Source organism: Danio rerio, chromosome 17 (genome assembly GCF_052040795.2).
Source record: "Danio rerio strain M-AB ecotype USA chromosome 17, GRCz13ab, whole genome shotgun sequence".
Taxonomy (NCBI): Eukaryota; Metazoa; Chordata; class Actinopteri; order Cypriniformes; family Danionidae; genus Danio; species Danio rerio.
Genome location: NC_141037.1, coordinates 53,348,048 through 53,365,947, shown reverse-complemented (window position 1 = coordinate 53,365,947; position 17,900 = coordinate 53,348,048). Strand labels below are relative to the sequence as shown.

Sequence of the window (17,900 nt, the reverse complement as noted above, 5' to 3'; positions counted from 1 at the left end):
CACCACGCCCACCAAAAGGGTACCCTTGGTAGTGGAAACGCAAGCCTGATAAAGGTGACCTGTACCGACCAGAACCGTACCGTACTGTACCAGTCAGTGGAAACGAGCCATCAGTGTGGGGGTATGCGAGAGATCTGCAGAGTGGATGGCATGTTATATAAATAGCCCATCCAGCTTTGTTTTTGCGTAACATTTATGCCGATTGTAATTTTCACCATGCAAGTAAAAAGCATACTGATCAGTGTGACCCATTTTAAATTATACTGTACTGTACCAAAATATACCATACCGCTCAGTGGAAATGAGGAATAATGTGTACTCTGTAAAAGATGTAGTGATTTGAAATGTGCATTTCTATCTGATATTTGATATAACCCCAACTGAAACAGGAAGACAGGGCCGGAAATGATGTAGTCGTATGGATGTTAATAGTACATATCACAACATGTTCTGCCAGAATTGTTACGCTAAAGAGCAAAAGACTTATGATTGGCACAGTCAATAATAGTAACACTGAGTCTGCCTCAATATTTCTTCACTTTGTGGGGACTTTAAGTACATAAGTGTTCTTTTAGAAAGGTTTCTGCACCAATTACAGCATATGTATGGTTATTTCTGAGAGTGCAACAATAGTAACTTCAGCCACCACAGCATATACAAAAAAAAAAAAAAAAAAAAAAAAAACACATTCAGAAACATGAATCTGAAACATTGGGGGATTTTATGTGGATCTTTTATTCTGAATATAAAGCTAGGCAAATCTTGCATTGACTGCCCCTTGTTTGGGAACCAGATAGGTGTAAACTTTGCAAAATTATAACACAAGCCTTTGTGATTTTTTATTTTTATTTTTATTTATTTATTTATTTTTTGCATAGACATTCAGGGGCGGGCTGGGACTAAAAATCAGTCCTGGCATTGTAGCCATACCAGCCAACATTAACACACCGACACAGCCCCACCCAAGTACACGCACATTCACTACTTATATTGGTGTACAGATGGTAAAATTATATAAGCACTACCTATTAAAGAGATATTTAAACATTTAATTTATTTGACTGGAACAAAAACAACCCATTTATAAATGCAATAATGTCATTTATTTTCTTTTTGGCTTAGTCCCTTTGTTAATCTGGCAATCGCCAACTTATCCAGCATATGTTTTACACAGTGGATGCAAAGCTGCAGGGCAGCAGTATAGCATGTGTTTGGACTTGTGAAGGAAACCAGAAGAAAACCCACGTGAACATGCAAACTCCACACAGAAACACCAACTGACCCAGATGAGGCTCAAACCAGCGATTTTCTTGCTGTGAGGCGACAGCACTACCTACTGCGTCACTGCACTGCCCCCTTTCGAGACTAGTTCAGTACATTTTATGTATTTGGCAATGTCTGACTTGACTGCCTTTCCCTTTTTATGGTCCATCTCTGACAATTAGCTTTTGTTGCACTTACTGTTTGTTTGACATTCTTGCCAGATTTTGATTAGGTCTGCGTAACCTCAGATTGTCGTCGGCCCATCTCGTGCATTGCCGATTGGGCCAATGCTTAACATTTACTATTATTTTTACTATTATCACCATCATCATCATAATATTCACATCTCGTAAGAGATAAAAGCTGCCTACATTTAAAAAACAATACATATGAAATTTTTTTTATTTTTTTTTTTATTGCTGACCGGCCCACATATAAAAAATGATCCGGCCTTTCTGGCATTTGACAGAATTGCTAGATGGCCAGTCCGCCCCTGTAGACATTATATCAACTTGATCTATATCAATGTTGATCTTATTCTTCACATACAAGCTGCCATTGGAATCTGTTTGGCTTGAGACTTCCGGTCTCATTCACTTCCATTGATTTTTCAAGAGTTCACACTTAGCTGATGATCTATCAAAAGCTTGTTTGGCATGCTGACCCTGGAGAGAGCCCCGAGCTCAAGGGATCCTCAAGCCCGGGGCTTCCTCCCGTTCGCAGAGCGAGTGCTAGTATGTTTCCAGTATGGATTGGTATTTTGTTAGTATGTTTCTATAGATTAGGATATTGTTGTAACGTCAATTGCAGTTTTTTGTAAGGTAAGTCTATAGGACAGTTGCTAGGGTGACGTAAGTGGTTGCTAGGGTGTGGCTAGTAAGTTTAAAGGTTACCAGTGATTGGCAGATTGGTAGTCTGAGTTAAACGAGCCCAAACTTAAGTCTGTATGACAATCTGGCGCAAAGTTATGATGTCACAAAGTTTGATCCAATGTTAAGTCAATGGGACTTTTCCTACACAATCTCACGGCAATTCGTAACTTTTTCATTTAGTGGTTAATTCGTATGAATTCGTACGATCTAATTCGCACAATTTAGTACGATTTGCTCATCCCCCAATGACGGTTGGGGTTAGCAGTGGGGTTAGGTGCCACGCCTCCTTTTTAAAATCGTACCATTTCATACGACTGAACTCGTACAAATTCGTACGAATTAGCCACTAAACTGGCAAAACGTAAAATACTTAAGTTTTCTTGTGAAATCAGGCTGGACTTTTCCTAATTTTCCGGGACAGTTTTGGGAAAACTATAAGTAGGATCAGTTGGAAAAGAAATAGCAGCTTAATTCAATATAGTCTGGAGGTTTGGAGTTAGTTTGGGGGTTGCAGTATGAACGGTCATGGAGAAGATGCATTCTAAAAATATTCTAAGAAGAATAAGAAGACGACAACGTAAGAATAATAAGTTTATGTAGTATAACAGTATGTTCGCGTTCTCAACCCACCTTAATAATGAGTAAGCTTTTCACTCATCTTAGCACACGTGCAGCTGATTATGTGACAATAAAAGTGATTTGATTTGATTTGAGTATATAAACAACAGACTGTGGTGCAATAGATGAGGATGTTGTTGCTAGTCTTAGGCAGGGCTTGTCTGAAATATCTCATTTGCAGTCACCACTAATATGGAGATAAAAGGGGTGGGTGGATTTTTTTACCATTATATGCTGGATGTTTACCCTAACTCTGGACACACATCACTGTTCAAACACCATGTGAAGTGAATTTTGCATAATAGGTCTCCTTCAAATTAGAGCTCACAAAAGAGAATTTGAAATGTAACATACAGGGTTAGGAATTAGAAGGCAGAGACACAAATCTAATGCAAAGTGACTCTAATAAACAAACAAAACAAGAGGAGAAAACTCTGAGAAAACAAACCATTCACCCATAATGAACAACTGACCAAGAACAAAGAAAACACAAGTGCTGCATCCCTATAACGTCATTCATTGTTCCATATCGGCCCTTAATATAGTCTACATTAATGTGTAAATGAAAACAAGTGAGTGAATTGAACACTGAGTGCACTGGGAGGGATGCCACTATGTTTGTGCTTTGCTGGTAATAACATGCATTACTTAGAAATGTGCACAGATAGGATTCCACTGTGGATGTCATCTTATGGACAAACATGGGTATTAATTTAGTGCACAAACTTGCAGTGCATTATGGATTCTCTTTAGCCATTGAGTGAACGTGGCTATGATCAAAATGACATATTTTAAACATATATAGTGTGTGAAAAACAGTATGAGACCCACATATTATTATTTAAATTAAGTAACTATTAGTTATATATATATATATATATATATATATATATATATATATATATATATATATATATATATATATATATATATATATATATATAGTTGCAGTCAGAATTATTAGCCCCCCTGAATTATTAGCACCCCTGTTTATTTTTTCCCCAATTTCTGTTCTGTTCTAAGAAGATTGTTTCAGCACATTTCTAATCATAATAGTTTTAAAAACTTATTTCTAATAACTGATTTGTTATATCTTTTCCATGGCGACAGTAAATAATATTTTACTAGATATTTTTCAAGATACTTCTATACAGCCTAAAGTGACATTTAAAGGCTTAACTAGGGTAATAAGGTGAACTAGGCAGGTTAGGGTAATTAGTCAAGTTATTGTATAACGATGGTTTGTCCTGTAGACTATCAAAAAAAAAAATAAAAAATAGCTTAAAGGGGCTAATAAATTTTGTTCCAAAAATGTAAAAAAAAAAAATGCTTTTATTCTAGCAGAAATAAAAAAAATAAGACTTTCTCCAGAAGAAAAAATATTATCAGACATGCTGTGAAAATTTCATTGCTCTGTTAAAAATCATTTGAGAAATATTTAAAAAAGAAAATAAAAATGAAAAGGGGGCTAATAATTCTGACTTCAACTCTCTCTCTCTCTCTCTCTCTCTCTCTCTCTCTATATATATATATATATATATATATATTTATTTATTTATTTATACAACAGTAAGGTGCAGCCTTTGCGCGATCACATACCCCTTGCCATAGCTGACGGTCACCTCCAAAAATGTAAGTAATTGTCGCAACGACGCATAGCGCAGCTCTGTGATTGGTTGGCTTGGTAGCGTTGACGAGTGAGTCTCCCTATTTCAGACCGTTCTCCTGCCACCCTCCCATTTTGTTACTTCTCCCAGAAAACTACCTTAATTCCCCCCCACCGCCATCCACCTGCTGGTCCTCAGCTTTTTGGTACAGTCTAAAACACCCCCGGATTGTCAACTCTGGTATAGTATTTGATCGTAGTGACTGCTTAAAACCTGGTGCATAGTAGAGTTAGCTGTGTTTGTCAGACATCTCACCCCCGATACCCAGACATTTGGGACAGATGTTGGTGGGTATGGTGTAAGCGGGTGTTTACAAGTGTCGAGTCTCAAGACGAATCTCCAAATGAAAACTTTTGTTTTTCGCTTTCCCTATGATTAAAGTTGTTTGCACGTTCGCTGGCTCCCGCCTCAGAATGAGCGAGTTTTAGCTACTTCTATATTAAGGTAGCGTTCAGAAAAAACAAAACACAATCAAAGAAACTCGACACAGAAGAACATGAAAACCTCACTGCCAGCTAGAGTTGCAAAAGTTTTATTGCAGAGCAACACATACACCATGCAGATCACTCAGTGCAAAAGTATAAACCAGCCTTTAAGCTGTGGTCACACGTGACTTTTCTCCCCATAGACTTCCTTTCATACACACGTGAATCAGTGCCGTACAACAGAATTTCGCACACGCAAACTCTAGTGACTGTAGCTTAAGGCAGAAAGGAACACAGAGACCTCTAGGGGCGCAGAGACAAAGCACAGGATGTTGACAGCGTGGACATCAAAGACTGACATGAGCTGCATGAGTGTCAGTGCAGAGCTCATTAATATTCATGAGCCTTCTAAATAAGGTAAAAACAGACATTCATCAGGGTCAATTGTAGAATTGTTCACACTTATTTAGGCCACATACCTTCTAGGTATCCCTGCTGAAAAATCCAGCTTAAACCAGCCTAGGCTGGTTGGCTGGTTTTAGCTGGTTGACCAGCCTGGTTTTAGAAGGGTTTTGGCCATTTCCAGGCTGGTTTCCAGCCATTTCCAGCCTGGTCTTAGCTGGTCAGGCTGAAAAATGACCAGCCAAATCCAACTAAAACTAGCTTGACCAGCCTGGTTTAAGCTGGAAATAGCTGGTTGTGGCTGGACTCCCAGCTTGGCTAGGCTGATCAAGCTGGTTTTAGCTGGTCATCTACCAGCCTGACCAGCTAAGACCAGGCTGGAAATGGCTGGAAACCAGCCTGGAAGTGGCCAAAACCCCTCTAAAACCAGCCTGGTCGACCAGCTAAAACCAGCCAACCAGCCTAGGCTGGTTTAAGCTGGATTTTTCAGCAAGGATGCTCAAACAAAAATATAAACACAACACTTTTGTCATGAGCTGAAAAAAGACCATTTTTTCTTATTTATCATTCATGTATTTGTCTAAATATGTGTTAGTGAGCACTTTTCCTTTGCCTAGATAATCCATCCACTTTTAGCTAAGCCTTTTAAGATGCACAAAGGCCAAAAAACAAAGACACAGGTACGAATGTATGAAAACAAGGAGCAAAGTATGTAATCTAACCACTAACATCACTCTTTAAATAACAGGTGTGAAATGCATCTTTACCTGGGGTTAAAAGCAGTGTTTAGAATGACAATAGCCCAAGGTTAAGCTCAGTGTGAACAGCCTGTATGTGAAGCAGATGTGTTGCACTGTGTGAAACAAATCATGGTCACACCAGAAACTGACTGGTTTTCTGGCTTTCAGTTCGAGAAAAAAAAAATTAAAAAAATTAAAACATATAAAGGATAATTGGGAAATAAGACTCACCTGGGAGACAAACACACACACACACACACACACACACACACACACACACACACACACACACACACACACACACACACAAATTATGAATTGTATTTGCCCATTTATAAATTGTGTTTTGCATTTACAAATTGATTTGCGCATTTATGAATTGTGTTTTGAATTTATGCACTAGATCTCCCCATTTATAAACTGTTTTGAATTTACGAACTGGATGTGCGTGTTTAGGAACTGTTTTGAACTTACGAATTGATTTGTGCATTTATTAATTGTATTTTGTATTTATGAATTAGATTTCCCAATCTATAAACTGTGTTTTGAATTTACGAACTTCATGTGCGCATTTATGAACTGAGTTTTGAATTTACGAATTGATTTGCGCATTTATTATTTGTGTTTGTAACTTACGAATTTGATTTGCATATTTATAAATTGTGTTTTGAATTTCTGAATTGGATTTGCACATTTCTGAATTGTGTTTTAAAATTCATTACTTGGATTTGCCCATTTATAAATTGTGTTTTGAATTTACGAATTGATTTGCACATTTATGTATTGTGTTTTGACTTCTACTTGGATTTGCCCTTTTATAAATTATGTTTATAAATAACAAATTGATTTGCACATTTATTAACTGTGTTTTTAACTTATGAATTGGATTTGCGTATTTACGAATTGTGTTTTAAATGTACGAAATGATTTGCGCATTTATAAATTGGATTTGCACATTCATGAATTATGTTTAGACAAATGAATTTGTGCATGTATTACTTATGCTTTGAATTTATGGATTGGATTTGCACATTTATAAATTGTGTTTTGAATTTACGAATTGATTTGAGCATTTATGTAATGTGTTTTTAACTCATGAATTGGATTTGCATATTTATAAATTGTGTTTTGAATTTACAAATTGATTTGCACATTTATTATTGTGTTTTTAACTTATGAATTGGATTTGCATATTTATAAATTGTGTTTTGAATTTATAAATTGGATTTGCCTATTTATAAATTGTGTTTTAATTTACAATTTACGGATTTCTAAATTTGCGAATTGATTTGTGCATTTATTAATTATGCTTTGAATTTATTAATTGGATTTGCACATTTATGAATTATGTTTTGAATTTACAAATTGATTAGCAAATTTAATGAATTGTATTTTGAATTTACGACTTTGCTTATTTGGCAACACAGTGGCTGTTGCCTTACAGCAAGAAGGTCGCTGATTCGAGCCTCGGCTGGGTCAGTTGGTATTTCTGTGTGGAGTTTGCATGTTCTCCCCGCGTTCGCTTGATTTGCCCCCGGGTGCTCTAGTTTCCCCCACAGTCCAAAGACATGCGTAATAGGTGAATTGGGTAGGCTAAATTGTCCGTAATGTATGAGTGTGAATAAAGTGTATGGATGTTTCCCAGAGAAGGGTTTGAGCTGGAAGGTCATCCACTGCGTAAAATATCCTGGATAACTTGGTCGTTCATTCCACTGTGGCGACTCCAGATTAATAAAGGGACTAAGCCGAAAAGAAAATGAATGAATAAATTAATTTGCATATTTATTAATTGTATTTTTAATTTTTGAATTAATATGCAGAATTATCAACTGTGTTTTGAATTTATGAATTGGATTTGCATATTTTTGGTTTGTTATTTTTTAGATGTGGCTCCATATTTATATTCTTTACAAACTGTAAATTTCATCCCCTACCCATAAGCCCATCGTTAAAAGGATATAATCTTTTTTATTTATTCAAAACTTTTTGTGTGTGATGTATGCATTATTTTCTTCATGGGACCAAAACAAATGTCCTCACAAGCTCAAAATGTACTGGTTTTACTATATGTGTAGTTCACCACAATGTAACGAATAGGTAAAAACACAGTCAGGCTATCTTCATCCTTAAGTAAAAACTTTAAGGAACGTCAAACAGGCCTTTTAAATCAAAGGTACTTTTGGAAACAGAACTTTTGGAATCTGTCATTATTAGCCTTTGCTTGCTACATAAATTATGTTAAGGTGTTTATGATTTCCTGTCTATCACAGTTGCAAATGCTGTGACAGTGAAAATGATTAAATGCATTTGCATGCATAGAGAGAAAAACACACATTTAAGAGAATTAGATTTCTGATGACACTGTGATACGAAAAGGCACAATGCAACTATCACTAAATTGCTTTAGCGTGTGATGAATATAGCAGATTCATTCTAGATGTTATAGTTAGCTTATTGCAGATGCATCCTTTAATTTGCTCTTGCTGTCTGGGAAACCTGAATAAACAGAGTGGGCATTCAGCTAATGAAGTTTGCATTTCAGAATGACCCCGGGCGCCTTTATCACACCAACTGCAATTATGAACTAGGTACCACATGTAGGCTAGCTAAGACACTGCTAGGTGGCCATTCAAATACAAATAACCACCTACAGTTTTTACAACACTTTGATAATGAATGCTACAGCATGCTGTAGTATTATCTATAGCTTACTGATAAACCGTATTAAAAAAACATAGTATACATTTGTTTTCACTTCTGTCACGCATACTCTCAACAAACACACAGCAAACCAATTGTATAAAACATCGTATTAATTTTGCTGAATCTTCAGGTGAACAAGAACCAACACAAATTAACACAACATAATGATGACGACAATTAAGACTGGACAAAGAACAACCAAAACTAAGGAGTTTAAGTACACTAGACGTGATTAACTAACAACAAACAGGGGTGTAAACACAGGTGAAACTAAGGAAGACTACATTAATGGAGGGTAAACGAAACAAAGAAGTCACTGGACGCAATGCATGCAACACATGCAGGGGAAAACGTGACAACAGTGATTTTTTTGTTATCATAGTATAAATGTACATACTAGTACAGTTGTAAAGCTTAGTTAGTGCATTATTGGCGGCATTGTTTACATTTCTATAGTTTTTGTATTACCATAGCAACTACAAAAGTAGATCAACTATTAACCATGTTCTGCAATGCGGACGTTTGCTTGTTTTTAAAGTCGTTTTAAAAATTCAGATTATGATGCCGATGTGAGAAAAGATTAGGAATAATAAATGGCAGAAAACTATCAAACTACTTACTCTACAAATAAGTGTGTTCATGACAATACATAAAAAAGATCAATATGATAAGAAAATATAATTTGCAGCATCAAGCATCATAACAAGCTGTTTTAAACATTTAAAAATCAAAGTGAATGGGATGTGTCCGCTCGTACGTGGGAAAATAAGGTCAATAGTGTGGTTCAAAAACATTATGGTATTTACTACAGATTACTACAGCATTTTACTCATTGTGATGACCTGGTTAGTGAATAAAACGAGCTCACTTGTCATTACTAAATAATAAGTGAACTCAATTACATTGTAAACAAACAAACAAATAAATAAATAAACAAATAAATAAATAAATAAATGAATTAAGTAATTAAATAAATGATAGTACAGCAATGAAGTGATTTATTTTGTGCCTTTTAGCACAATATTAATATAAGAGGCGTATATTAGTGTTTACTGTTCTGGTTTAAATTAACTTGGATTGAGGTTGGATGAAAGTGCATGCATTGCTTAATTTAACTCTTTTACCTGTCAATGTCCAATGCCTGTCAAGCTTTTCATTGCATAATAATAATAATAATAATAATAATAATAATAATAATAATAATAATAATAATAATAATAATAATAATAATAATAATAATAATAATCTGAATGAATGAATGAATGCATAAATAAATAAATAAATAAATAAATAAATAAATAAATAAATAAATAAATAAATAAATAATAAAACCACAGTAAATAAAAAACAAATGTCTGAAGTTATCTTGGCAAACTATATATAGTATACTGTATCATCTCTACTTTTCAAGCAGTAACTCTAAATGTGGTGTGACAGAGGGGTTAAAAGATTACATATTCAGTGAAAGCTTGATAATTATGAAAGCACATCCATGTGTGTTCGTGTTCGTTTCGTAGCTAGGGGTGAGCCGGCATATGTTTATTTTAAACGTAATTAAGTCATTTAAGGGGGAAATTAAAGCGTACAACTAGTGCTTTTAATGTGCACTCATGTTAATTTGATATCACATTTTGGTTTAATTAGATAATGTGAATGCTATGCTTACATCACTGCCCTGTTGTACTTTTTACATTGACAATGGAACAGTAATTGTGTGATATCACTATCTTAAAGAATTGTTCACCCGAAAAAAAAAAAAAAAAAAAAAAAAAATCCCCTCATTATTTACTCACACTAAAGTGGTTCCAAACTTGGTAACACTTTCTTTTGATGGTCCATTTGAGTACCGGTAGACTGTCCACTAAACATCTGTTGATACTGCTGCTAAACAGACATTCCACTGACTATAAGAAACTTTGGAACTACATGTCAACTCACACTAACCCTAATCCAAACCTAACAGTTTACTTATAATCTAATGAGAATTAGTTGGCATGTACATGCAATGTAACTTAAATTCAACAACCAGACCATCAAAATAAAGTGTGACTTGTAGGGGGCGTGCTTATGACGTGGTGCCAGTTGTTGGTGTCCCAGGGGGAAATCCTCCAGCCAACACTAGACAACAGTTGATCAAACTGGGTTCGGCTCAGTCGGAAGCACCGCTGAAAGCCTCCATCATCTAGTAATATTCCATGAACTCACAGAGCTGCTGCACCTCTGAACGAATCTAGCACACTCAGACACCGCTCCACGTTGTTATTCAGCCTTCATGAAGCACATGAACACAGCTATTCTTTCAATTAAATCCATGTTAGCCATTTAGAAACGAAGCTACAGTCAACGGCAGACAGTCTATTGTTTAGTGATTTTGACATGCGAATGAAGTGGATGTGATGCGCAAATGAAGCGAGTAAACTCAATGTTCACGCGTCTATTTACGTGCAAATATCACGATTTATCCGCACGTACCTTGTCTGGTGTGAACAAAGCATAAGTGGCATAATAGAAAAACTTTTAGTCAGCTATATTTCTCATAGCATATCCTAACTCATTATCACTAACAAGCAGGGAAGTTCTCGAGACCTGACCTGAGCTCAAACTCCCCTTTCGCCCTACAAACAGGAGGGAGCCCCATACTCGTGTATCTTCTGAGCTTAGGGGCTCTTTCTGAGGACAGCATGCCAAACACGCTTTATTATCAATCATTAGATAAGTGTGAACTCTTGAAAAGCACTTACACAGAACTACACATAACACACATAATACACATAATATATAAGTACTTTTACATAAAACAGAACAATATTGGGCAAGATATTGTGCAAAAGAGTTATTTAAGGTTGATGAAAACAATTAGTGTAACAGGATTGTGTAGTACATTCTAGGGATGGGAAGATTAACCGATATGTATCGATACGCGGTCATGCGCGTGCACGATGCGAGTGCATCGGTTGAGCAGCAGAGGATGAATGAAATTTTGGAAGCAAATCGAGATACATCGGTTTTTGCGAGATGCATCGATTTTTCCGAGATACAGCTTATATTTTTAATATAGAATGTATTTTTTATTTATTAACAAGAGTTGTCAACCTGTTTTTGGCGCATAATTTAATCGACCTACATAAAGTAAGCCTTAGCAACGGATTTGCGGATGTGCACACACTACAACTCAGTGTATCAGGTGTGCGGATGAAGCTAGTGGAGCGCCCTCAGAAAGTGCGAGAAGCAAAACAAACATTTTATTCCCCACTGAGTTTTAAATCTAAAGTATGGCAAGCAACATTATGGATTTAAGGATGGACGACATGACAGGACAGATGCAATTTGCAAAATGTGCCGCGCATCTGTAAAATACGCGGGCAGTATGAATAATCTGAAATCTCACTTGAAGCAGCGCCACGGTGTTGTTGTGAAAGCATCTTCCAGTGTTTCTGCATCCCCGGCTTTCGCACTGCTTCAACCAGCTCCAAAAGTGGTGAGAAAAGCATTGCAAGTTTTTTTTCCGTGCGCAACAGTTCTGCTCGCTCTACGCCAATAACGAATGCTATTGCATTGTTCATCTGCAAAGATATTCTGCCTAGTGTCACGGAGAACGAAGGTTTTAAACACCTCCTCCTGTAAATTTTTATTTAATTATAATAATATTAATAATAATAATAATGATAAAAATAATTGGGTGTCACGGTGGCACAGTGGGTAGTTTGACCACCTCACAGCAAGAAGATTGCTGGTTTGTTATATTTTTATTAGCCTGTTGTTTACAGTGACAGTGATGTTTCAAAGCAGCATAACACTGCTAGTTCACGACCTTAAGTTTTGAATAATCAGTGGCAAAATATATCTTTGTAAAACTTGTTTTCATAGTTGAAAAGTTAAATCACAATTCTTGTTGTGCAATGCTAAATTTATTTATGTTGAAAGAGTGCAAATATATACATATTTTTTTAATATATATATTGCACTTATACATTCTGTTTATCTTGAAAATACTTAAATAATATGTGCTATATGTTCTAAAATGGCCCTCTACTGTAAACTGACACTCTGGCTCTGAGAGAAGAGCCAGTTTGTAAAAAAAAGTCTTGGTTTTGCTTGGTTTATAAATAATCAAACTCATTCAATGGCACAGCATCCTCTTTCACATCATCTCATAAACTTGATCTAATTAGTTAGTGCTGAAATATCGCATCGTATCGTGATATGGGTGTGAATCGTATCGTGTTGCATCGCAATATGTCACAAATGTATCGCTAATATATCGGATCGTATTCTTTGTATCGAGATGCGTATCGGATCGGCATTATAGCTTAGATGCCCAACCCTAGTACATTCACATGTAAATGTTGTTTTCTTTATTGAGTCCTTGTTAGTTAGAGTATAAGCAAAGTGCCTGGCGCATGTGCAAAGATGAGGGTTTCCACAGGTGGTTTGTCAAGCCCACTCACCTTGTGGTTTTTCTTGAGGTGTGGTGGGGGAGAGCGTTTCTTGGTTTTGGGAGCCGGGATTGTAGACAAACTCAAAATCAATAAAGAAATTTGTGTCTGGATCAAATGTAAATGATGACTGAGTATTCATTTTGGGTCAACTAAACCCCTTTAGGTGTTTTTAATATGCTGTAAGAAATTGTGTGACTTTCATTTGAAAATTTGCATCACATTTGTGACAATTAAAGCACAGCAACAAAGCTGAATTACCCATGTGCAAAGAACAAAAATGTGGGACAATGCATTCACTTTACCATCTTTTGCCAATATGTCATGATTCAGAACACATTCATTTGTTGTGCTTCGGCTTAGACCCCTTATTCATCAGGGGTCGCCACAGCAGAATGAACCATCAATTTATCCAGTATATGTTTTACACAGCGGATGCCCTTCCAGCTGCAACCCAGTACTGGGAAACCCCCTTACACTCTCACATCCACACACATACACGACCACCAATTTAGCTTATTCAATTCACCTATAGTCTCTGTCTTTACACTGTGGGGGAAACCAGAGTTTACCAACACGGGGAGAACATGCAAACTCCACACAGAAATGCCAACTGACCTAGCCGAGACTCGAACCAGCGACACATTGTTAACCACTGAGCCACTGTGTCACCTTGGTTTAGAACTATGTGTAATAAATAAATAAATAAATAACAGATTCAGTAGAACAACAAATTAAAGTATTTTCTGAGCTGTTTACATCATCTGAATTATGCCAGGGGTCACCAATCTCGGTCCGGGAGGGCTGGTGTCCCTGCAGGATTTAGCTCCAACTTGCCTCTACACACCTGCCTGAATGTTTCAAGTAAACCTTGTAAGACCTTGATTAGCTTGTTCAGGTGTGTTTGATTAGGGTTGGAGCTAAAATCTGCAGGACACAGGCCCTCCAGGAACAAGTTTGGTGACCACTGGTTTATGCCAATACCTTCAATGTGTAACGGAGGCCAGCCAGTTGGTGCTGTTCAGGTAAAAACCTCACTCCTCTCGGTAGAGCAACCGACTCCCATGCGGAAGGTTGCTAGTTTGATACCAGCTCGGAGCGGGTTGGGTGGCGTAGGACCGGTGGGGTTACATTGGTGTCGTGACCCGGATGGGAGTGAGGTTCAGGGGGGTGAGTGTAATGGAGACCAGCCAGTAGGTGCTGTTCAGGTAAAAACCTCACTCCTCTGACCTTTAAAGATGCTCTAGCGACAGACGCTAGAGGCCATGGTCTTTAGCCTCCTTGGTAGAGCAACCGACTCCCATGCGGAAGGTTGCAAGTTCAATACCAGCTCAGAGCGGGTTGGGTGGCGTAGGACCAGCGGGGTTACAAATGCATACATTCTAAATAATGCAATGGCAGTCAGCTGATAATGTGGTAAAAGTTGCCGAACTCAAAAAAAAAAAAAAAAAAAAACATCCCAGCTTACAAGTTGTAATTATGAGTTGTACAAGGACATGGATGCTTTTACTAGTCAGAATCTGGTAATTACAGTAATTACGGTATGACATGATCACAGCTACCGTGTGAACACACATCCAGAGGGTGGCAGGGGAGGGGAATCAATCAAACTGAGGTGTTAACCAGGCAATTGAGGTACATGTGAATGCACCCTTAGCTAAGATCCAGCTGCAGCGTGTGGATGAGTAGGTACCTTTTTATGTGTGCATACATGTGCATTTGGATGCATGAATACATAACATAAGTAAGATAAAACAGTAATGGACATGCCTGTCAACCAAGCCTGTCAGCATTGCATTGGGGGGGGGGGGGGGGGGGGGTGCGGTAAATTAAAAGCAGAATTTACAATTGTGTTGCTTTTCTGCATTGGAAGCAACTGCATGATTCAGAAAAACTGAGATTTTACTATAACTTGATAGATTTTGTTAGTGTTATGAATGGTGTGTTGTATGTAGTTAGTTCACCTTTACTTTTTATTTGTTAAAGGCACAGTGAGTAAGAATTATTTTTCAATCCCTAAAACAGTGTTATATACTGTACAACACAGGCTCATTTTAAAAACGTTCCCCTGTATAGAGTTCTGGAGAGTGCGAATTATGTAGCCAGAGCTATGTATGGCTGCATTTCGCCTTTAAAGGGCCATGATGCCCCCCACTTTCGGCTCAGGGTTACATCAGAATTGTTTCAAAAGATGCTCCATAATGGGCGTGGAGCTCCGCGAACAAATGGCAGGAGTGGGCGTGGCCAGCAGGGGAGAAAGAAGGGAGCAAACAACTGTTGTCAGTCAAAATGAGACACAAACCGTGAGGAGACGCATGATTTTATAGTTTACAAAGTTAAAATGCAAAGAAATGAACAGTAATGTAATGCCCTGCTACATTTGTTATTATAATTTCATATACACACAACCACAGTTTATATCATTATACAGGTAATCGTGTTCATATAAACACAATAAATGAGGACTTTTCCCTCAATCGCCTTGTCTAAATCATAGGTGTGAATGCAGACTCTTGCCCTGTCTATTTTAACCATTAGCCCTGTTGGTAATCCAGAGGATTTAGGCAAACACAGCAGCACGGCGATGTGTCTAAATGAGAACGGACTCCTGATAAAAGATGACTTCTGCCATTCATTTGACATCATTATTGGACATCAAAATAACGTTGTCCTTAGATGCTGGCTAGATTTGAATTTTGGTCACATGACATCACAACCTAAATCTAACCTAATATTAATGTATTATGACATTGTGTGCCTGCTGGGCAATAGCTAGATGCTCTACAAAATGTTACGTTGACAGACATGCACAAATTACATGTAAATGCATCAGCTTTTTACAGCCTAATACTCACTACTCTTGAGTACTTTTGAAAGGGTTACTTTTTACGCATATTTTAAGTAATACTTGCACTACATTTTTAGGCAAGTAATGGTACTTTTACTTGAGTATGATTTTTCAGTACTCGTTTCACCACTGACGTCAGCCAACTTAAGATCTAAAAATGTGGTAAAAATCAGGGGGCTTTTCTATTTCTGGATTGCTTTTAAAAACCATGTTGGTTAAGTTTTAAGAAGGGGATGATCGGGTCAGTTGATGCTTTTAAAAGACTATCAGTTGGGTTTAAAAAAGGGGTGGGTGAAGGATTGGTCAGTCAGTTAGTCAGTCAGTCAGTCAGTCAGTCAGTCAGTCAGTCAGTCAGTCAGTCAATAAGTTGACATTGGCCTCTGGTGGATTCACATGAGAACAGCAGACATGAATGGCAGAAATTTGAGATCTGAAAAAAGAACACTGTAGCCTCTGGTGGTCTCTCGAAAACAAAAGCTGTAAAACCATACCTCCTAGGGTGTATTTCGTGATCTCCAGAAATGTCTATAGAGGTATGTATCAATAATGAGCCTGGTTTATATTTCACGTACATATGTACTTACACTATCCCAAATGTTTCGAAGAATGTTGAAATCCAGATAAATAAGGTGTTTTAACTGATGACATAGACCAGGGGTTTTCAAACTGTGGGTCGCGACCCACTAGTGGGTCGCACAATGAACAAAGGTGGGTCGCGCAACGTCACATAGTTGCAGCTATATTTACATTGCGGTGAATCAAAACCAGTACGATAGATGGCAATAACTCAAAAACCTCTTACCCTAAAAAGATCTAAAGTGTGTTTCCTACAAAAAGACAAAGCTGGTTATGTTTCACAGCTGCCTTTGTCTTTTTTTTCGCTCGACATTACGAGCACAGCTTCGTTTGAGCCCTCGCAATCTGCATTTTTTTTTTTGATCCGTCCTGCGTTTTATTTTAATCACAACTAATTTTCTCTTAAATGAGCACAAACAGTTATTAAAATAGTCGAATGCTTCATTATAGATCTGTGCATTCTTACATTAACACCTCCGTTATCAAATAAAACACAATGAGAGATTAATTTGCTGCTCTTCACTAAAACTATAGTAACTTTAATCAATATGCAAATACAATTAAACGTTTCTTAGCTTTATTTAATTTCTGTATAGGCCATTGATTTTAATAGGCTAAACCTTTTTTTTTATTATCAATATTTTCTAATGTTTGCTATGCATTCTATCATTTGAAGCTATGTGTTAGCCCATATTTTTACATCCCAACATTGACAGATTGCTAATTAATAAATAGCTATAGTGCTATCTGGTAGTTTTAATATCACCTAATATTATGGAAGGGCATAGATGTTATGGAAAATAGTAACGTAACTACCCCCATCATTCTTTCCTTAAGCAAATGTGTAAATATTAGATCTATTCAGCAATAACGTTAATTGCATTGGCATATTTATCTGGCATTTTCCCAGCTTGTAGTAGATCAAAAAGATATTTAGTTTCTTATGACTAAACTAGCAGTGGAATTTACTGCGATGTGACGGGGCTTGATCATAATCAAGGGGCTTGATCAAAGGTTGATCATATTCTCTTCTGAAAAAAGAAGAGTTTTTTTTTCAACAAAAAAATGATCACAGTTACAGCCAGCATCCTACAAAAAGCACTTTGAGCCTTATTTTGTACATATTAAATCTCAAATTCCAAAAAGCCACACACCATATATTTTTGACTGCTTTGAATGGATACATTTTTTTTTACCCATTTTTCCATATTAAAATATTAAGGTGGGTCTTGAGATTGAATTACTTGCCAAGGTGGGTTCCGGAATAAAAAACTTTGGGAATCCCTGACATAGACTATGTCCTGTGTGGTTATGCTAATATCATCACAAACCATCAATTTCTAGTTTTGT

The 17,900-nt window shown here is 36.9% G+C and overlaps 1 protein-coding gene and 1 long non-coding RNA gene across 3 annotated transcripts in view; one reads left to right on the top strand and one right to left on the bottom strand.

Moving 5' to 3' along the window:
- The window catches only part of alk (ALK receptor tyrosine kinase), an 859,538-nt gene that overhangs the window by 384,830 nt on the left and 456,808 nt on the right, over positions 1 to 17,900 (top strand).
- Positions 10,560 to 14,559, bottom strand: LOC147833191 (uncharacterized). The gene is made up of 3 exons (XR_015513829.1): positions 14,382 to 14,559; positions 13,022 to 14,342; positions 10,560 to 11,574 (listed from the first exon to the last, which is right to left on the bottom strand). It is a non-coding gene; the product is annotated as an uncharacterized LOC147833191 (long non-coding RNA).